Source organism: Rhinatrema bivittatum, chromosome 8 (genome assembly GCF_901001135.1).
Source record: "Rhinatrema bivittatum chromosome 8, aRhiBiv1.1, whole genome shotgun sequence".
In the NCBI taxonomy this organism is placed as follows: Eukaryota; Metazoa; Chordata; class Amphibia; order Gymnophiona; family Rhinatrematidae; genus Rhinatrema; species Rhinatrema bivittatum.
This window is the reverse complement of record NC_042622.1, coordinates 93,513,606-93,533,001: the sequence shown is the minus strand read 5'-3', so window position 1 is coordinate 93,533,001 and position 19,396 is coordinate 93,513,606.

Below are 19,396 nucleotides of genomic sequence, written 5' to 3'. Positions count from 1 at the left end.
TAAACCTTTTTTAAACCCAGGTACACTAATAGCTTTCACCACATCTTCCAGCAAAGAATTCCAGAGTTTAATTATGTACTAAGTAAAAAAATATTTTCTCCTATTTATCTAAATGTATTACCTAGTAACTTTATTATGTGTCTCCTAGTTTGTATTTTTTGAAGGAATAAACAACCGATTCGCATTTACTCATTTCACTCCACTCATTATTTTATAGACCTCTATATCTCCCCTCAGCCCTCTCTTCTCCAAGATGGAGCGGGTTGGGGGGGGGGGGGGGGGGGAGGCTGGGACAGTGCCACTAGATGCTGTCCTGGGGGAGCGTGCACCAGCAGCCAGCTGGTGCATGGAGTTTACTTCTGCTCCAGAGGAGCAGTAAGTATAAAAACAAAAAATGGTGGGATAGCTAGGGTAAGTTTAGGGGTCAGGGAATAGAAGGGAAAAGGTAGGAAGGGTAGGGTTAGGGTTAGGAAATTCTCTCCCAGTCCGCTCCTTAATTGGAGCGGACTGGGAGGGAACTGGCCTAGGCCTGATTGCGTTGCCGCAAATATTTTTCTAAAACTCCTTCCCCCCAAAGCGGAGGAGGCCACCTCCCCGCACATACACGTGCGGGCATGAAAATCCTGCGCACGCGCGTGGACATGAAAATTCTGCGCGCATGTGCCCGCAGGAACCGTATTGTGCGCGCTGACATGCACATGTAATAAAATTGGCGCAACCCTTATAAGATTGACCCCTAAACCTTTTCAGTAACTCCTTTCAGTTTTTTCTTAACCATGTTCCTCATTTCATTATAATCTCTCTTTAGAAAGTTAAATGCTATCGCTGTAGATTTGTGGGGACGGTAACTTTTAAACAGCACTCCTGTACATGAATATGCCAGCTCATACTAAAGGACGCAGCCATTTTATAACATACGTACATATATGCACACATGGTATTAAATAGGCTGTACGCATATACATGTGTGCGCAACTTTATATGGCCGCGCGCATGTGCAAGCAAATGCCACCTCTGCTGCGTAAGTGGAGGGGGGGGGGGTATTTTCATCGGCATACATGCCGATGCAATAACCAGTTTCCCTAGTCCATTCCCAGTTCGCCCAGTTAAAGAATAGGACTTCCTAACCCCCCTAGTTAATAAGCCTCCCTTTTATCCTTTTAGCATCAACCCTTAAAACCTCGCTAATTTTTTTGTTTTATTAGTTATCCTTCATACATATTAGAAGGAAAGTTACTCTGACAGGGACTCCAGTGCATTCTTGTGAGTGTAAATACTTATGTGCAGATTTCATTGAGAAATCTAGGAATGCCCAGGCCCCTCCCAGGCCAGGCTCATGCCCCACCCCTTTTTTCTAAAAAAAAACATTTCCGTGCACGTACCAGGATATACATACATAGGGGCAGATTTTCAAAATGGTGCGTGCGGGGTACATTTGTGCACGCTACCCGGCAAGAACAAATGTACACCCGATTTTATAACATGTGCGCTACCGCGCGCATGTTATAAAATCCGGGGTCGGCGCGTGCAAGGGGGTGCACACTTGTGTACCTTGCGCGCGCTGAGCCCTAGTGGAGCCCCGATGGCTTTCCCTGTTCCCTCCGAGGCCGCTCCTTCTGCTCCCCCCCACCTTCCCCCACCTTCCCCTCCCTTCCCCTATCTAACCCACCCCCCAGCCCTATCCAAATCTCCCCCCCCCCCACCTTGTTGTCAATAGTTACGTCTGCCTCTGGCAGACGTAATTTGCGCGCGCCAGCTGGCTGCTGGCGCGCTGTGCCGGAGGCCTCGGTCCCGCCCCCGGACCTGCACCACACCCATGACCCTGCCCCCTTCCCGCCCCTTTTTCAAATCCCCGGGACATACACACGTCCCAGGGCTTGCATGTGCCGCCGAGCCTATGCAAAATAGGCTTGGCGCGTGCAGGAGGGTTTTTAAAGGATAACGCGCATATATTACGTGCGTAACCCTTTGAAAATCTAACCCATACTGACACACTTTTTAAAATGTGTGCAGGCCCAACTTCTGTGCATATCTCCCAGCTTCAGCATGCGTAGGGCTTTTAAAATTCACATTTTAGGGTCCTCCCTCCTGTTATCAAGTCAAATTGGATCCTGTTATGATCACTATTGCCAACTGGCACCAACATCATTACCTCTTGCACCAAATCAGTTGGATCAGTTGTTCCACTAAGGATTAGGTCTAAAATAGCTCCCTCTGTCAGTTCTTGTACCAGCTGCTCCATGAAGCAGTCATTTATTTCATCTACAAATTTTACCTCCTCAGCATGTCTTGATGTGACATTTGGCCAGTCAATACTGGGGTAATTGAAATCATCCATTATTACTGGGCTGCTAATTTTGTTAGCTTTCCTAATTTCTGTTAGCATTTCATCGTCTGGCTATTCAGTCTGGTCAGTTGAATGGTAATAGACCCCCTCTGCTATTCCATTCTCTTTCTCACATGGAATTTCTATCCATAAAGTTTCTACAGTGCATTGTTTCCTGCAGAACCTTTACACTGTTTGACTCTATGCCCTCTTTAACATATAACATCACTCCTCTACCAATTTGACCCATCCTGTCGTATGACAGAATCCTATTAGTAGGGATGTGCATTTGTTTGCGACGAAATAGGAAATATAGATGATATTTCCTATTTCATCGTGGTTCGGGGGACCCAAAAAATGATAGGAAAACCCCACAAATTTCGTGTGGTTTTCTTATCGTTTCCGGGGGGTAGGGGGGGAGGGGAAGAAAGGGCACATAAAAAAAAACCAAACACAAACCCACCCTAACCCTTCAGATTTAATTAATTACAATCTCCTACCCTCTCGACCCCCCCAAAACTTGCCTAAATTGCCTGGTGATCCAGCGCGGGTCCCGGGAGCAATCTCCCCCTCTTGGGTCGTCGGCTGCCACTAATCAAAATGGTGCCGATGGCCCTTTGCCCTTTCCATGTGACAGGGGCTATCGGTGCCATTGGCTGGCCCCTGTCACATGATAGGAGCAATGGATGGCCCGTGCCATTTTTTTAAGATGGCGCCAGCCAGCCAGTACTCAAGACCGCACCTTGAGTACTGTGTACAATTCTGATCTCTGCATCTCAAAAAAAATATAGTTGCGATGGAGAAGGTACAGAGAAGGGCAACCAAAATGATAAAGGGGATGGAACAGCTCCCTTATGAGGAAAGGCTGAAGAGGTTAGGGCTGTTCAGCTTGGAGAACAAACGGCTGAGGGGGATATGATAGAGGTCTTTAAGATTATGAGAGGTCTTGAATGTGTAGATGTGAATCGGTTATTTACACTTTCGGATAATAGAAGGACTAGGGGGCATTCCAAGAAGTTAGCAAGTAACACATTTAAGACTAATCGGAGAAAATTATTTTTCAGTCAGCGCACAATTAAGCTCTGGAATTTGTTGCCAGAGGACGTGGATAGAGTAGTTAGTGTAGCTGGGTTCAAAAAAGGTTTGGATAAGTTCTTGGAGAAGTCCATTAACTGCTATAAATCAAGTTTACTTTGGGAATAGCCACTGCTATTAATTGCATCAGTAGCATGGGATCTTCTTGGTGTTTGTGTAATTGCCAGGTTCTTGTGGCCTGGTTTGGCCTCTGTTGGAAACAGAGGCCAAACCAGGGCATGATGAACCCTTGGTCTGAACCAGCATGGCAATTTATTATGTTATTATGTGCCTTTTGATTAAATAAGTGGACCAGAGAGCTAAGTAAGTACTTTTTTAGTGTCTGTGTGTGTGTCTTTTGATTAAATAAGAGGACCATGGAGCTAAGTAAGTACTTTTTTAGTGTCTGTGTGTGTGTCTTTTGATTAAACAAGAGGACCATGGAGCTAGGTAAGTTCTTTTTTAGTGTCTGTGTGTGTGCCTTTTGATTAAATAAGAGGACCAGGGAGCTAGGTAAGTTCCTTTTTAAGTGTCTGTGTGTGTGCCTTTTGATTAAACAAGAGATCCATGGAGCTTTAGTCTCTGTGTGTGTGCCTTTTGATTAAATAAGAGGACCATGGAGCTAGATAAGTTCTTTTTTTAGTCTCTATGTGTGTGCCTTTTGATTAAACAAGAGGACAAGGGAGCTAGGTAAGTTCTTTTTTAGTGTCTGTGTGTGTGCCTTTTGATTAAACAAGAGGACCAGGGAGCTAGAACATAAGAACATAAGACCATAAGAAAATGCCATACTGGGTCAGACCAAGGGTCCATCAAGCCCAGCATCCTGTTTCCAACAGTGGCCAATCCAGGCCATAAGAACCTGACAAGTACCCAAAAACTAAGTCTATTCCATGTAACCATTGCTAATGGCAGTGGCTATTCTCTAAGTGAACTTAATAGCAGGTAATGGACTTCTCCTCCAAGAACTTATCCAATCCTTTTTTAAACACAGCTATACTAACTGCACTAACCACATCCTCTGGCAACAAATTCCAGAGTTTAATTGTGCTTTGAGTAAAAAAGAACTTTATCCGATTAGTTCTTTTTAGTGTCGGGGTGTGTGTGTGTATTATGAATCTGTTAGGAAGCGCTAGGAGAGCGGTTCTGCATTCCAGAGGATTGTGTGTCCATGGGCCACTGCTCGCCCCCAGAGGAACTCCGAAGAGGTGCCGCGGCAGGCGAAGCGAGCCCGAGCATGGGCTGGACAGGAGCGAGGCTGGACTGAAGACAGATGACTGAAGAGACTGACCCTCCTCCGGACCTACATGCTTCGGAAGACCAGCAACGTAATGGTGGTCTTATGAACAGTCCTCCGACCGTTCCAAGCCCTTTCGGACCTGCTGCTGGGTAACGGCAAGAAGCGGCAGGCCAGGACAGCATAGACCAAAACATGGAGATTCAGACGAAGACTTAGGAATGAGGTATTTGAATGCACAGATGAAGACTCAGGAACAAGGTACTTGGATCCACAGATGAAGACTCAGGAACAAGGCACTTGGAGAAAGGTTCAAGGTATTCAGAAGACTCAAGCTAGGTTCTAGGCATTCAGGAGAGTCAATCAAGTACTGGGTTGAGGCTGCAACACAGTGCGCCCTACACAGCCCACCACAAGGTGGACCCACGGGACTGGTCGCTGACCACACTGGACTCGAAGAGCCTGTAGACGAGATGTGGTGAGAAGAAGAGGAGCATATCTCAGAAACTGTAGAAGCCTGTATCGGGACGCACTCTACACAGCCACCAGTGGCTGGTCGCGGACCACTCTAGAACAACACAGGTACTAACAGAGTCTTTGGCATGGACAGAGCAAGCACAAGGGATTCCGTAGACCAGGAATAAGGATACAAGCAGAAGTCTCCCAGAGGCTTGTGCTGCAGAAGTGAGGAAGGCATTGCACCATGAGGCGCCCTACACAGCCCAACCATGGGAGTGATCACGGACCATGACATGGCATGCCAGGAAGGGTGGCAAAGAGGAACCAGGGGTTCAGGACAACTGGAAGATCACGGACAACAGGAACAGGAGACTGACATCAGTATCAGATCATGAATATCAGGACAAGACATGGAGCTCCAACAGGAAACAGAGAACACAGGACCTTGAAGAAGAGCTGGAACATAGAAGACTCCTGGAGCGAAGACAGGAACATCCAGGAGCATCTAATTCCTTGCAAAGGCAACGCTGGAATGAACCCTGGGCCCTTTTGCAGGGCTGAAGAGGACAATGCCCAGGGAGGAGCCAGCAGGGGGCCACACCTGGCTGGTCCTTGAAAAGCAGGAGAGAGGCACGCATCCGCGCCCTAGGAAGCTGGAAGAGAAGAACAGGATGCGCTGGTGGCATCCTCAGCCACGTGGAAGGCCCAAGGAGAAACAAGGTAGGCAGCGGGAGCAGCCCTGCCATGAAGCTGGAACGGAGGCAGGCTGCAGGAGCGGCACCATGCCACGAAGAATGAAGCAGGAAGAACAGGAAGGCTGCAGGCACCGTCAGGGACGGCTTCCCTGCCAGGTAAGGACCCCAGCAGCAGCAAGGAAAGCTTCGTTGCGTGTGAGGACTCCAGGAGCGGCTCCAGCCACTTCGGGGAGATCAAGAGCAGTAGCAGGAGGCAGCCGGGGAGGAGCCCGGCGACAGCGGCACACCTGCCGCGAAGAAAGCAACGCTAGCGGCCCGACTGGCCGCAGTAAGGTAGGGGACCGCGGGCAGGTTCACAACAGTGTGTGCCTTTTGATTAAAGAAGAGGACTATGGAACTAGGCAAGTTCTTTTTTAGTGTCTGTGTGTGTGCCTTTTGATTAAACAAGAGGACCATGGAGCTAGGTAAGTTTTTTTTTAGTGTCTGTGTGTGTGCCGTTTGATTAAATAAGTGTACCAGGGAGCCAGGTAAGTTCTTTTTTAGTGTCTTGTGTGTGTATGTGTGTGTGCCTTTTGATTAAACATGAGGACCATGGAGCTAGGTAAGTTCCTTTTTAGTGTCTGTGTGTGTGCCTTTTGATTAAACATGAGGACCATGGAGCTAGGTAAGTTTTTTTTTAGTGTCTGTGTGTGTGCCGTTTGATTAAATAAGTGTACCAGGGAGCCAGGTAAGTTCTTTTTTAGTGTCTGTGTGTGTGCCTTTTGATTAAAGAAGAGGGCCAAGGAGCTAGGGGATCTGGCAGCATCCAGGTAAGTGTGGCTGGTCATGGGGTATTCCGCAGCCAGCCAAAGTTAAATGTTTTCATTCAACATATAATTAAGCTGTGCAATTCATTGTCAGAGAATGTGGCAGTTAGCTTATCTGGGTTTAAAAAAAGGTTTGGTAAGTTCCTCGAGAAGTCCATAAACTGCTATTAAACAAGTTCACTTAAGGAACAGCCATTGCTATTACTGGCATTAGTAGCATAGGATCTATTTAATGTTTGGATACTTGCCAGATGAATGTATTGGCCACTGTTGGAAACAGGATGCTGAACTCAATGGATCTTTAGTCTGACCCAGTAAGGCAACTTCTTATGTTCTTATGTATAATCAAATATCAGTAGCAGCTTATAATTCTAGTCTGAATAAGGTGTAGGAAAGGGCTAAACTTGAAATAAATCAACAGAAATTATAAATTTTATTGGTCCAGATGGAGAAGGATGGAACTTAACTAGTAACCTTTGTTAAGAATAGTAAAATAAATATTAGATCTCTCTTAAATAAATTGTCTCAATATTGAAAGTACGTAAGAGTTATCTTATTTGAACTATGTGACATATTGTAGAGGTGCAAAGCTGTGAATTTCTGTCCCTTTCCTTTAAGCCCACTTGTCCTTCTCCAAAAACTCCAGTCCTAGAGGTGATAGGCTGTATATTCTTGTGTCTATCCACTGATCCTTCCAGTCCTATTATTATTATTATTTATTTGATTTGATTGACCGCAACTCAGTTTAGGTTAACAATATAAAGAAAGCATAAACAGTAATACATTTCTAGGAACAATAAGTAAATGCAATAAAAGATTAAAATAAATAAATACATAAAATAATATAATATTTAAAAACAAACAATACAGTTTCTAAAAACAGTAAATTCAATAAAAAAAATAAAAATAAAATGACATTCAAAATGAAACAAGGTAAAATGGAAGAAAAAAGAAGCCATCAGATGCCTTCTAAGCTAGACTTATATACTTGAGAAAACATCCATGTTTTCAAAGCCTTATGGAATTTCAGATAATTTTTCTCTTTCCTGATTACCAGTGGGACACTATTCAATAATGCAGGTGCAACATAGCTAAAAGCTGTTTGTCAAGTGTACTCAAGTCTAATTTTAACTAATGGGGGAAAAACAAGAAATTCCTGCTGAATAGAGCACAATAAATATGTTGGCTGGTAGAGTATTAAAAGATTAACAAGATACGAAGGGAGTCCATTAGATAAGTCCTTAAAGAGCAAACATAAGAGTTTAAACTTAATTCTATAGCTTATTGGAAGCCAGTGCAATTTAATCATGAGAAGAGTATCAGAATCATATTTTTTTGCATCAAATATAAGTTTGGCAGGCTCTGTATTCCTGTGTCTACCCCCTGCACCCTCCATTTCTAGAGGTTACATATCCTTGTGCCCATCATCTGAACCCTCCAGTCCAGAAGGTGCCAGGCTCCGTATGCCTGTGCCCATCCTCTGAGCCCTCTTGTCCTAGAGATGATGAGCTCGCTCTATCCCTATGGCCATCCACGGAGCCCTCCACAAAGCAGACATTAGTGAGGAAATTATTGGTATAATGCTCAAGAAAATAACAGAAATAGCTGGAGTGAAAAATATTACATTTGTTGAAGTAATCTAATGAGCCAGCAAGCAGCACACCCAGTTCCCATGCTGGAATGTTATCATCACAAGCTACACGTGGCTTAAAACACAATCTACCAACCACCATCCCAAAGAGTGCTCAATGATGTATATAATATAAAACTGCCTCACTGCTGGTCTGCCAGCAGATGAAGTGGGCTGGGGGTGGGGATTAATTTCTTTATAACAAAATGAGTTTCTCCTGAAACCATAGGATGTCCTCATCAATATTTGAAAGCAGTTCTAAGGGGTTTGGGATGTGTGCATGGAGTATTTCCACCAAACCATACCTGCCTTTTCAATGTTGCAGAAGGCATGCAGAAAACAGGCACATTAAAGTTGTTTAGGCTAGGCAACTGCAAGGCTAGTTTAGTGGCAACTGCAAAATTCTGTAAAACTTTGTCATTTCTTGCATGTGGCAAGGAGCAAGAGGTGTTAGGTGCCACTAATTCCAAAGCACAGGGTTAAGACAAGCCAAGCATTGCTATTAGTGAACCAGTCTATTGTGGTTCTGTTTTACGGAAGGATCAATGCTTGGGAGAATTGATCCAAGTCCTTTGATGCTCAGGCCTTGCAGTGCCAGGTGCTAAACATTGGTGATGGAATCTGAGCACAGGGAGGATAAGGGCAGCTGGACTACCTCAAAGGCAAACAGCCAGTATCAAAGTCCTGCATGTCCCCCCTACCAAATCTACGCACCATCTAGCATTCAGAGATCGGGCCTTTTCTACAGCAGGACCACATCTATGGAATTCCTTACCACCTGATCTCAGACTGGAACCATGTTGTTTACTAACTTTTAGAAAAAGGCTTAAGACTTGGTTATTTAAACAAGCCTTTCCCGAGTCTAACTGATTCACCACAACAACAATAACTATTAAGAAAACCATCAAGAGACCTTTCAGCACAATGTAAATAATTTTACTGTAAAATTACTGTAAAGTTACTCCTACTCTTGTTTCTTTCCTCCCCCAGTTCTAGCAACCCTGTTTTATTGTAACGTTTGTTCCTTTCCACTTGCTAAATGCTTAAGGTTATTTACACCCCCTGTTACATGTAAACCGGCATGATATGGTTGTATCATGAATGCCGGTATAGAAAAAAGCTCTAGATAAATAAAATAAATAAATAAAGTGGAGTCTGTAGCTCCTGGGCTCTGTGCTAGGACCATGGTGCCCTATTATTGCTGACCCCCAGGCAGTGAGCGATAGGAGGCCAGGGGGAACCAGGAATGAAATGCATTTATTTACTAAAGCAGATTTATTCTTCACCCTTCTGCACACTACCCAAGGTGAGTTACAGTACAACACACATAAATGTGAAAATAGAACTAAAAAGGATTGGTATCCATGCACATGGGGGAGGCTAGAGGGGTGACAGGTGTTGTTATTATAAAAATGCAAATGATTATTACTGCTTATTTTGTTTGGATTCAGTCCTTGGTTGGAGGGCAACATCTGCTCCCTATGCAGATGGATGGATGGCATTAGCCGGAGAAATGTTCCCGGGAGTTTGGAATTGTCTCTCGGTGGTGGATTCACCGGCTCATATTGTCCTTATGGACCTCAAAGACTGTCAAGCAATCATCGTATATCAGCACTGCATAGACGTGTCTCCGGAGTCGGAAAGATTAGAAGGAGTGCATCACTCAGCCAATGTGCAGGTCAAACTTCAGAGCCAGACAGCAGGGAGTAAGGCAGTTGGGTCTTTTAAAGAAGGAGAAGAGAAAAAAAAAATTTAATTAGGGAAGCCAAAAATGATTTGCCGCTTAAGGCTGGTTTTAGTAAAGCTTTTGATCCCATTCTGTTTCCATGAATGGGAAAGAAAGCTTAATAAATCAGGCTCTTCAAGCTTTAAAACAGATTTTTAGCTCATTTGCATTGTAGAAATAATAATGATTCCTGACAGTCTCAACATGTGCCAGGATGCCTGGACAAGGAAGGTGGCACATCCTGAAACCTCCATTAGCTAGAAAAGTGTGAAGAAGATAATTAGCTACCCTAGCACTGGTAATTCTTAAGGGAGATGGGGAGGCATTCATCTGCACACACACACACACACACACACACACACACACACACACACACATGCGATAACTTCCCACGTGCTCCAAGGATTCCATTTATAATTCACACCCAGAGGGACCACAAGCACACCTTATTGCTCGGAGCTGCAGGGCTGCTGCCTACCTGAACATAACAGGACATAGCAGTAAAAGGCACCCACTTCACTTTACCGGTTCTTCTGCCTGTGTCTTTCCACTCTGATGGTACAAATGCACGGAACTATTGCAATGGAAGGAAAATGCTGGCACTCTCAACCACTTCGCAGTTACAATTTTCAGACCATGCCCCGTAGGGTCGAAGTAAGCCACACAGCACAGCTGTGGGCACATTAAAACTGCTTTCATGACCTGCTGTGTGGCCAGATTTATAAGAGGCAATAGGGGAGCCCTTTAAACAATTCTTCCTCTTAGAAACAGCTGTGTGATGGGGAGCCTGTGCAGAGGTGAGAGAGAGAGGTTCCCCAGCGATCCTGGACTTGTGCCTGATTAAAAGAACATCTGAACGCCGCGAAAACAGCTGAGCCCCGAGTGGGGGGCGGGACTAGTGACGTCATCGGCCCGAGACTGCCCATAAAATCGGCAGGGAAGCGGCGCGCGGCTTGGCCCAGCTTGGCCTGGAGAAAACCGGAAGACCAGAGAATCAACGAGTGAGTCTAAGATTTGCTTCGGATATTGGTGGACTTTGCTGGACTATTCTAACCCTTAATGGGGAAGAAGAGAAAAGTTAAAGTTTTCCCATATCCCCGATAACTCCAAGGGAACCGATGGACAACCATGTTTTTAGATAGGTTGAAATCTCATCAGGGGATAGTTCAGGTGGGCAATTTTCAGCTTCCCTGAGCCCCTGCATAGGACCATCACTCCCCCCACAACCACTGGCAACTTTACCAGATGGCTTTTTGCATTTAGAATCAGACAGTCTACCTAAGGGAAATGACTGCACTACTTCTAGTAATGTTAAGATGATTGCTGAACCTGAAGGAGACTCCTATAACTCACTACATAACAAGGAAACTCCTGTTATGTGGGTATTTGTGCGGTTGCCAGCCTCAAGGCAGCCTTTTTATTTTGACTGCCCCCTTCGGTTAGCTCCCGTCTTTTATTCTTTATTTCTTTTCACAAAAATTTTTTTTATTTATTTTTGCATTTTTTTATTGTGTCATTGTTCTTTCCAAGTCCATTGCTCAATTCCCCCATTGTGCGGACCGACCCTTTCCTTCCACTATATATATTTTTTTTAATCAAGTTCACTTATCTCTTTGATGTTGTTAACGATTGCTGCTGGTTTTTGGGTCTATCTCCGCCTGCCCTTTCGGCAGCTCACTGCCTGCTTCAGGGGCCACAGGAACAAGCTTGTGCTGGGATCTTCGTATGGACTGTTTCTTGGTGTTCGTGCATTAGCGTGAGCGGCGCCTTCACTTAGAAAGGAGAGTCAAAGAGGCCAGAGCAATGGCCAACTAACCCTCCTGAAGATGTAACATTAATAGACATCTGGAAAATGTTGTCAAAAATGAATGAAAATGTTTCACAAATGAATATGTCTTTGTCTGCTGTTGTAAATTCAAATAAGTTACAAATTAAGGAACAAAAAAAGGATGTGTTTAAATTAAAGGAGGATATGATGAAAATGACAACTAAAATAAAACTTTTGGATGACACTGAGACAATACATATAAGGGATAGTGTATCTACCCATAAAGAATTGGAAACATTAGAAAATATGATAAGGTATAAAAACTTACGTCTGACAAATTTTCCTCAGACTAGGCTCTTATCTCCAACAGAAATGTTGAAAAAATATATGCGAGAGATTTTGCAGTAAGGAGATAAAGATTTGCCTTTAATCTCTAAGATTTTCTATTTTCCTGATAAAATGGTGAAACAGAAAGAGGAAGAAATTGAGACTTCAACTATTGGAGTTTCAACGTTCCTGGAGGAATCAATAGACATCATACAGAAAAGAGCAACCCTGTTTGTTTCCTTATATTTAGAGTCAGACAAAGAAAGATTGTTTAGAGATTTTCTCAAACATAAGGATCTTAATTTCTGTGGTCAAAGAATATTTATGTTCCCAGATGTCTCTAGGGCCAAGAGAAGACATTTCCTTTCCTTCGGGCTGATACAGTAAAGTCTGCGCACTGTACTGTATCGGCCTGCTTGAAAGCAAAATTGATAGCAATTGGTGCTAGTTTTTTTTTTTTTTTTGAAGTATCCTTGTGCTTGTTATGTGACTTATCAAGGACATAAGTATACTTTCTCTGACCCATTACATTTGGAGACATTTATACGTGATAAAAATACTGAAGGTGGTAGTATAGATGGTCAAACAAAATGAATACTCTCTCTCTTCTCATTTACAATTATGGCTTGTTATGTGAGATATGTGTTTTGTTTTTTTCTTCCCCAATTATTGGCGATGTAATAGAGATACATGCTATTGTGAAAATTTAGTATTTCTTATTCCTTTATATTTATTTGTATCAACATTACTTATGTATATTTTTGTTTAAAAAATCTTTTTGAATGAAAATTGAATAAATAATAAATTAAAAAAAAAAAGAAACAGCTGTGAGACAGGATGTAAAAACGCTGAGAGGTTGGGAGCGTCTTTGTGCTCTTTTTGGGGGTAGGTTTCCTTGAATTGTGTTCTTTTGGATAGGAGTTAAAATTAACTTTTAAGAATTGGCTGTAATGTTGCTTGTGGTCTTTTAGAAAGGAAGTAAGAAATGAAAGTAAAATTGTGTTGTGGACCTGTTAAAAGATTGGGAGTGCAGCACTTTGGCAGTAGGTTTTTTTTTCAGTCTTGTTTTCAGTTCTTTAAAGTTTGTTATGAGGACGGGTGGAACTGAATTCTGAAGAAGTAGGGGCATTTCTGTATTTTTTTGTGATTGTTTTTTAGAAAACAAAGGTGAAATTGTGGAGAACTTTTGCTTATCCTCAGAGTGGAAGAATTAAGAGGAATTGAAGAGAGAGGTTTGTATAGCAGTGCTGACAGAATATTTGATGCATTTTTTTGATTAAAAGAGTAATCTTCTGATAAATGTTATAAAATTATGATTAATAATTGTTATTGGAATATTATTTTTATAGAGAGGATACATTTGGGTGAATTGCTGGAGAAGATTGTTGAAGATTGGTGTTAGTAATGATTCACATTATGCTCCCCTGAAGAAGCCTATTGAGTGGCGAAACATGTTGGGAGTATAACGGGAGTGTAAAAAGAAGCACCAGTTTGTGGGGAAATGGTATTATAAAAAAAAGGAGTGCAAAATTGTCATAGAGATTTTTTTTAATTGTATGGATGTGTGTATGAATGGTAGTTTTTAATGATTGTGTTTTTTGAAAATTTGATATTCACTCGATGTATCCGATGAAGAATAAATATTGTAAAATGTATTGAAGTGTTTAGATAACATTTCTAATCAATATATATGTCACTAATTATGGTATAATGTGTGTACATGTGAGGCAAAAGGTAAATACATTGTACCAAACATGCAGGAGTGTCTTATTGCCTTTCTTATAAGAAACAATTGGACAGAGTCATCTTGAGCTTTCATGGTAGTGGAATGTTACCTTATGGTCATGTGATCCCATATGCCCATTATGGCTTTCCATTTCCTAGAGTAGGTATTGAATAAAGTTGTGTGGCTGCCATGTTAGTATATTTGGATATGTAGAAATAAAAGTCAACAATAAATTGCACTTACTACCTATCTATTGGACTAACTTAATACATTTGTGACTAGCTTTGGAGAGCTATGCTCCCTTCATCAAGCAGTTCAAGGGTAGGTATTAAAATATGTGGTATGTTGTCACATTTAGGCTCCATAGTAACCACACTACTTTATCCAAGATTCTACAATAGCACACTACACATTACAGTCACTGACAGAAAACACTCATTGGGTAAGAAATGGATGAACAGTTTTATAGAAAACTTTGAGGTTTTCTGTATGATAGGGAATGAAGTCAACTAGTATTCTAAATACATAATTCCATTCACTAGCCCTGCCTGGGACACTCTATGTTTTCACTGATAAGAGATTCCAAATCTGGATTCCTATGAGAGAGAAGCCATTTGCTATGTACAGTTACTTATCTCTGATACAAGCAAGAAACATAGATGCTGAGAGCTTGGAACAGCATGTTTAGGACAAGGACAAAGCAAGTGTGGAGATGTGATAAGCAAATTCTGCTGTATCCAGTATCCACCCCTTTCCCCAAGAACATACATACATACATATACATATATATCAATACGGACGTGACATGAGCTGGAATGCCAGAGAACACTTTAAGGTCTTGTGCAACGTGTGGGACTCTGGCATCTTTTTATTCACTTCACATCAGGTGGCTGGGGGACATTGTGAATACAGCTGGTAGAGCATTAGGGTCAGTCTGCCCACATAACACATGTAACGGGGCTGAAGCGTGAGGATTCAGAATCCACAGAACATCACCCTGTTTTTGTACATCAGTTTTCAAGCAGGAACAGCAGCAACCTCATGACACTAAAGTTTCTTGCCTGGATTGGCAGGTCTTATCCCTAACAGGGTGTGCCATATTAATAGTTCCAGTGCACATCCTGTTAGGGGTTGTGGACCCTTGGGCCGGTCAGGACGAGAGAAGGAGGCTGCGGAGGACCTCAGCTACAGGTCCCAACCGGGAGGCGGCTCGATGGACAGGATGGATTTGAATGCCGGAACTGGATGGAGTCCTATGCGGCCAAGGACTCGAGGATGACAAGGAGGCTGGACAGCGTTGGGCCCTGGAGTCGTGATCTCTTCACCCTGGAGACCGGTGCTCCCCCGAGAGGAGCTCGTAGGAGCCCGGCCGCTGGGACTTTTGGAGATTCGCCCTGGAAGCTGGAGCCCCCCCAGGAGGAGCCTGTAGGGGCCCAGCCGCTGGGAGTTAGGAGAATCTTTGGGCCAGTGGAGCGATGAAGATCCGAGACAGAGTCCAGGAAGGAAACAAGTTGGAGTCGAGGATGGAGCCAGGTCAAAGCCAGAGGTCAGAAGTCGTACCGAAGCCAAGGAGAGTTCCAGAAGCGGAGTCAGGGACGGAGCCGGGTCAAGTCAGAGGTCAGAAGTCGTACCGAAGCCGAAGAGGAATTCCAGAAGCGAAGTCAGGGATGGAGCCGGGTCAAGATGGAGAATGGTCAGCAGGCAAACCGGGTTGGAGCGAGGCTGTAATCAGGAACGCGGCAACTGAAGCAGGAACCCTGGGAACCTCGTTGCAAGGCAGGGAGTGCTCTAACTGCAGGGCTTAAATAGCCCTGCAGCGTCTGACGTCAGCAGCCGGGTGGAAGGATTCTCCCGCGCTGGCCCCTTTAAATTTGAAGCCCTAGCGCGAGCGCGGCTAGGGGGTGGGGCCAGCCACGGCAGGACGCCGGCTGCTTCTCCGGCGTGGGAGCGTCGCGTGCGAGGCCTGCCCGGCCCCAACGGAGCTGGAGGGGGACCGGAGCCGAGTCGGGGTGAGTGGCGGTCCCGGGGCCGACCCGGGATCGCAACAGTACCTCTCCCCCTGCGCCCCCTCCCCGGGGGCTTCGGCCTGTCCGGGTGAACCAGATGGAACTGGCGGATGAGATCTTTATCCAGGATATGTGAAGCGGGTTCCCAGGAGTTCTCCTCGGGCCCGTACCCGTCCCAAGAGAGCAGGTATTCCCAACGATGGCGGCGGACCCGAACGTCCAGAACCTCCTTGACCGTATACGTGTTTTCTGGGTCAACAGCGGTGGCGATGGGTTCCGGAGGCTGAACTTGGAATCGGGAAAGGACCACCGGCTTGAGCAAGGAAACGTGGAAAACATCATGTATCTTAAGGGTGGAGGGCAACCGTAATCTGTAGGCCACAGCCCCAACACGTTCGGCCACGAGGAAGGGGCCGATATAGCGGGGTGCTAGTCTCATGGAAGGTATGCGCAGCCGAATGTTTTTGGTACTCAGCCATACCTTGGTCCCTGGTAGGAAAACTGGAGTGGGTCGCCGGGCTCTATCTGCGTATTCCTTGGATCGTGCGGCCGTCTGCCGAAGCTTCTCCTGAGTGGAGTGCCAGAGGCGATGTAGCTGGTTAGCCGTCAGTTGCGCCGCCGGGGACGAGACCGCCAAAGGTAATGGCAGAGGAGGTTTGGGAGTCCTCCCATACACCATCTGGAATGGGGACTGTAGGGTAGCGGAGTGTTTGTGGCGGTTGTACGAGAACTCTGCCCAAGGTAAGAGGGCGACCCAATTATCCTGTAAGTCACTGACGAAGGCCCGGAGGAATGTTTTCAGAGTTCGGTTGGTGCGTTCGACTTGGCCATTGCTCTGAGGGTGAAAAGCGGTGGTCAAGTTCAATTGCACCCCAAATTTCCTGCAGAGAGCCCTCCAGTATTTTGCCGTGAATTGAGGACCCCTGTCCGACGTAATGTGCAGAGGCAGACCATGGAGTCGAAAGATATGTTGGATGAATAAATCGGCCAGTTCGGGAGCTGTGGGAAGTTTTGCAAGGGGTACAAAGTGTGCCATCTTTGAGAAGCGGTCGACGGTGACCCAGACCACGGTCTTCCCCTCCGACGGAGGTAATTCCACTATAAAATCCGTGGATATGTGGGTCCATGGTTCCATGGGAATAGGAATCGGCTGGAGGAGGCCCCAGGGGCGGCCTGGCAGCGGTTTCTGTCGAGCGCACGTTGCACAAGACTGGACGTAGAGTCGAACATCCTCCTTGACCCGTGGCCACCAGTAGAATTCGGTTAAAAGCTCTAGGGTCCAAGCCATCCCTGGATGTCCGGCGGTTAACGAATTGTGGGCCCATGCGAGTACCCTCCTCCTCGAGCGAGCTGGAACCACCGTCTTCCCTACGGGTGCCACTTCGGACGCGGCCACGAGAACCTTGGCTGGATCTAAGATGTATCGGGGAGGTTCAACGGTGTCGTCCGTCTCGGTGTTACGGGAGAGGGCGTCTGCCCTGACGTTCTTGGCTGCCAGCCTGTAGTGGAGCGTGAAATTAAAGCGGCTAAAGAAGAGGGACCAGCGTGCCTGCCGGGGATTGAGACGCTGGGCACGGCACAGATACTCCAGATTTTTGTGATCCGTGTAGACTATTATAGGATGCTGTACTCCCTCCAGCCATTGGCGCCATTCTTCGAATGCCAGTTTGATAGCGAGTAATTCTTTGTCCCCGATACCATAATTCTTCTCGGCGGGGAGAACTTCCGGGAGAAATATGAGCAGGGCCGGGATTGGCCCTTCTTGGAAAGTTGGGCTAGCACAGCCCCTACTGCCACGTCGGAAGCATCGACCTCTACGATGAATTGACCCTGAGGGTCGGGATGGCGGAGACAGGTGTCTTGTAGAAAGGCCTCCTTGAGAACCTGAAAGGCTTGTACGGCCGTGGGTGGCCAGTTCTTGGCGTCGGCACCCCTCTGGGTAAGGGCCGTCAAAGGGGCTACCAGACTGGAGTAGTGTGGGATGAACTGGCGATAAAAGTTGGCGAAGCCCAGGAAACGCTGAAGCGCTTTAACTCCCAGTGGTTGCGGCCAGTTCTTAATGGCGGCAACCTTGTCGGGGTCCATATGAAAGCCTGTGGACGAAACGATGTACCCCAAAAAGGGTAGAGACTCCTGCTCGAATTGGCACTTCTCTAATTTGGCGTAAAGCCGATTCTCTCTTAGTTTCTGGAGTACTTGGCAGACATGTTGACGGTGTGACTTAAGATCCCGGGAGTATATTAGTACATCGTCGAGGTACACTATAACGAAGGTATGTAGCATGTCGCGAAGTACCTCGTTCATGAGATTCTGGAACACAGCAGGGGCATTACAGAGGCCGAAGGGCATGACGAGTTACTCGTAATGGCCGTCCCTGGTATTGAAGGCGGTCTTCCACTCATCCCCCGGACTGATTCTTACGAGATTATAGGCCCCCCTGAGGTCCAGCTTGGTAAATACTTTGGCCCCTTGAAGGCGATCCAGGAGTTCGGGGATCAAGGGCAACAGGTAGCGATCACGCCGGGTAATGCGGTTCAAGCCCCGGTAGTCGATACAGGGCCAAAGAGACCCATCCTTTTTCCCCACGAAGAAGAATCCGGCCCCAGCCGGGGAATTAGAGGGCCTGATGAAGCCCCGTTCCAGGTTTTCCTTGATATATGCGGACATGGCCTGGGTCTCAGGCAGGGATAACGGGTACACTCGTCCGCGAGGTGGCGTGGTACCCGGCAACAGGTTAATTGCGCAATCGAAGGGCCGATGCTCAGGGAGCAACTCGGCCTTCTCTTTGGAGAAGACGTCCCGGAAGGCGTGGTACTGCGGAGGTATGGCTAGAGGCGCCGTCAGAAGTGGAAGCGTGGGTCGTGAGCAGGCAGGGAGACACTGACGGAAGCAAGTGGTGCCCCATGAAGTGATCTGGAGCGAGTTCCAGTCGATCACCGGCGAATGTTTTCTTAGCCACGGTAATCCTAAGATAACAGGGTGAATGGACTTCTCCAGGATGAGGAAGGAGATCTGTTCAGTATGAAGAGCCCCGACCTGAAGTTTGAGCGAACGAGTCCGAGTGGAGATAGACCAGGGAAGAGGGGTCCCCTGGATGGAAGATACCCGTACTGGCGGCTCCTGGGGCTGGGTTTCCAACTGTAATTGCTGTACAAGGTCTCGGAGAATAAAATTCCCCCCGGCCCCGGAGTCGAGCAGGGCTAAAGCGTCGAAGACCCCCTCCGGGAGGCACAGTTGTACCGGAATGGTACATGGGGAGTTCGAGGAGGTGTTGCCTAGAGTCAACTCCCCGCTAGACTCTAGGTTCGGGCGTTTCCTGGGCGCTCGGTACAGCGGGCCAGAAAGTGCCCCTTACCACCACAATGGAGACAAGCCCTGGGAGCGACGCCGCTTCCGTTCCTCCGAAGAGAGGGGACCCCGGCCCAACTGCATGGGTTCTTCACCGTGAGTGGTAGTTGGAGCGGGCGGCGACGGCCGGCCACAAGGAGGCGTGGACCTACGGGTGGACTGTCCCTGGGTGGTCCTCCGCTCCTGGAAACGGCACTGAATCCGTCGGTCTACTCGACCCGCCAGTTCAATCAGTTCATGGAGGTTGTCCGGGAGATCTCGTCCTGCCAAC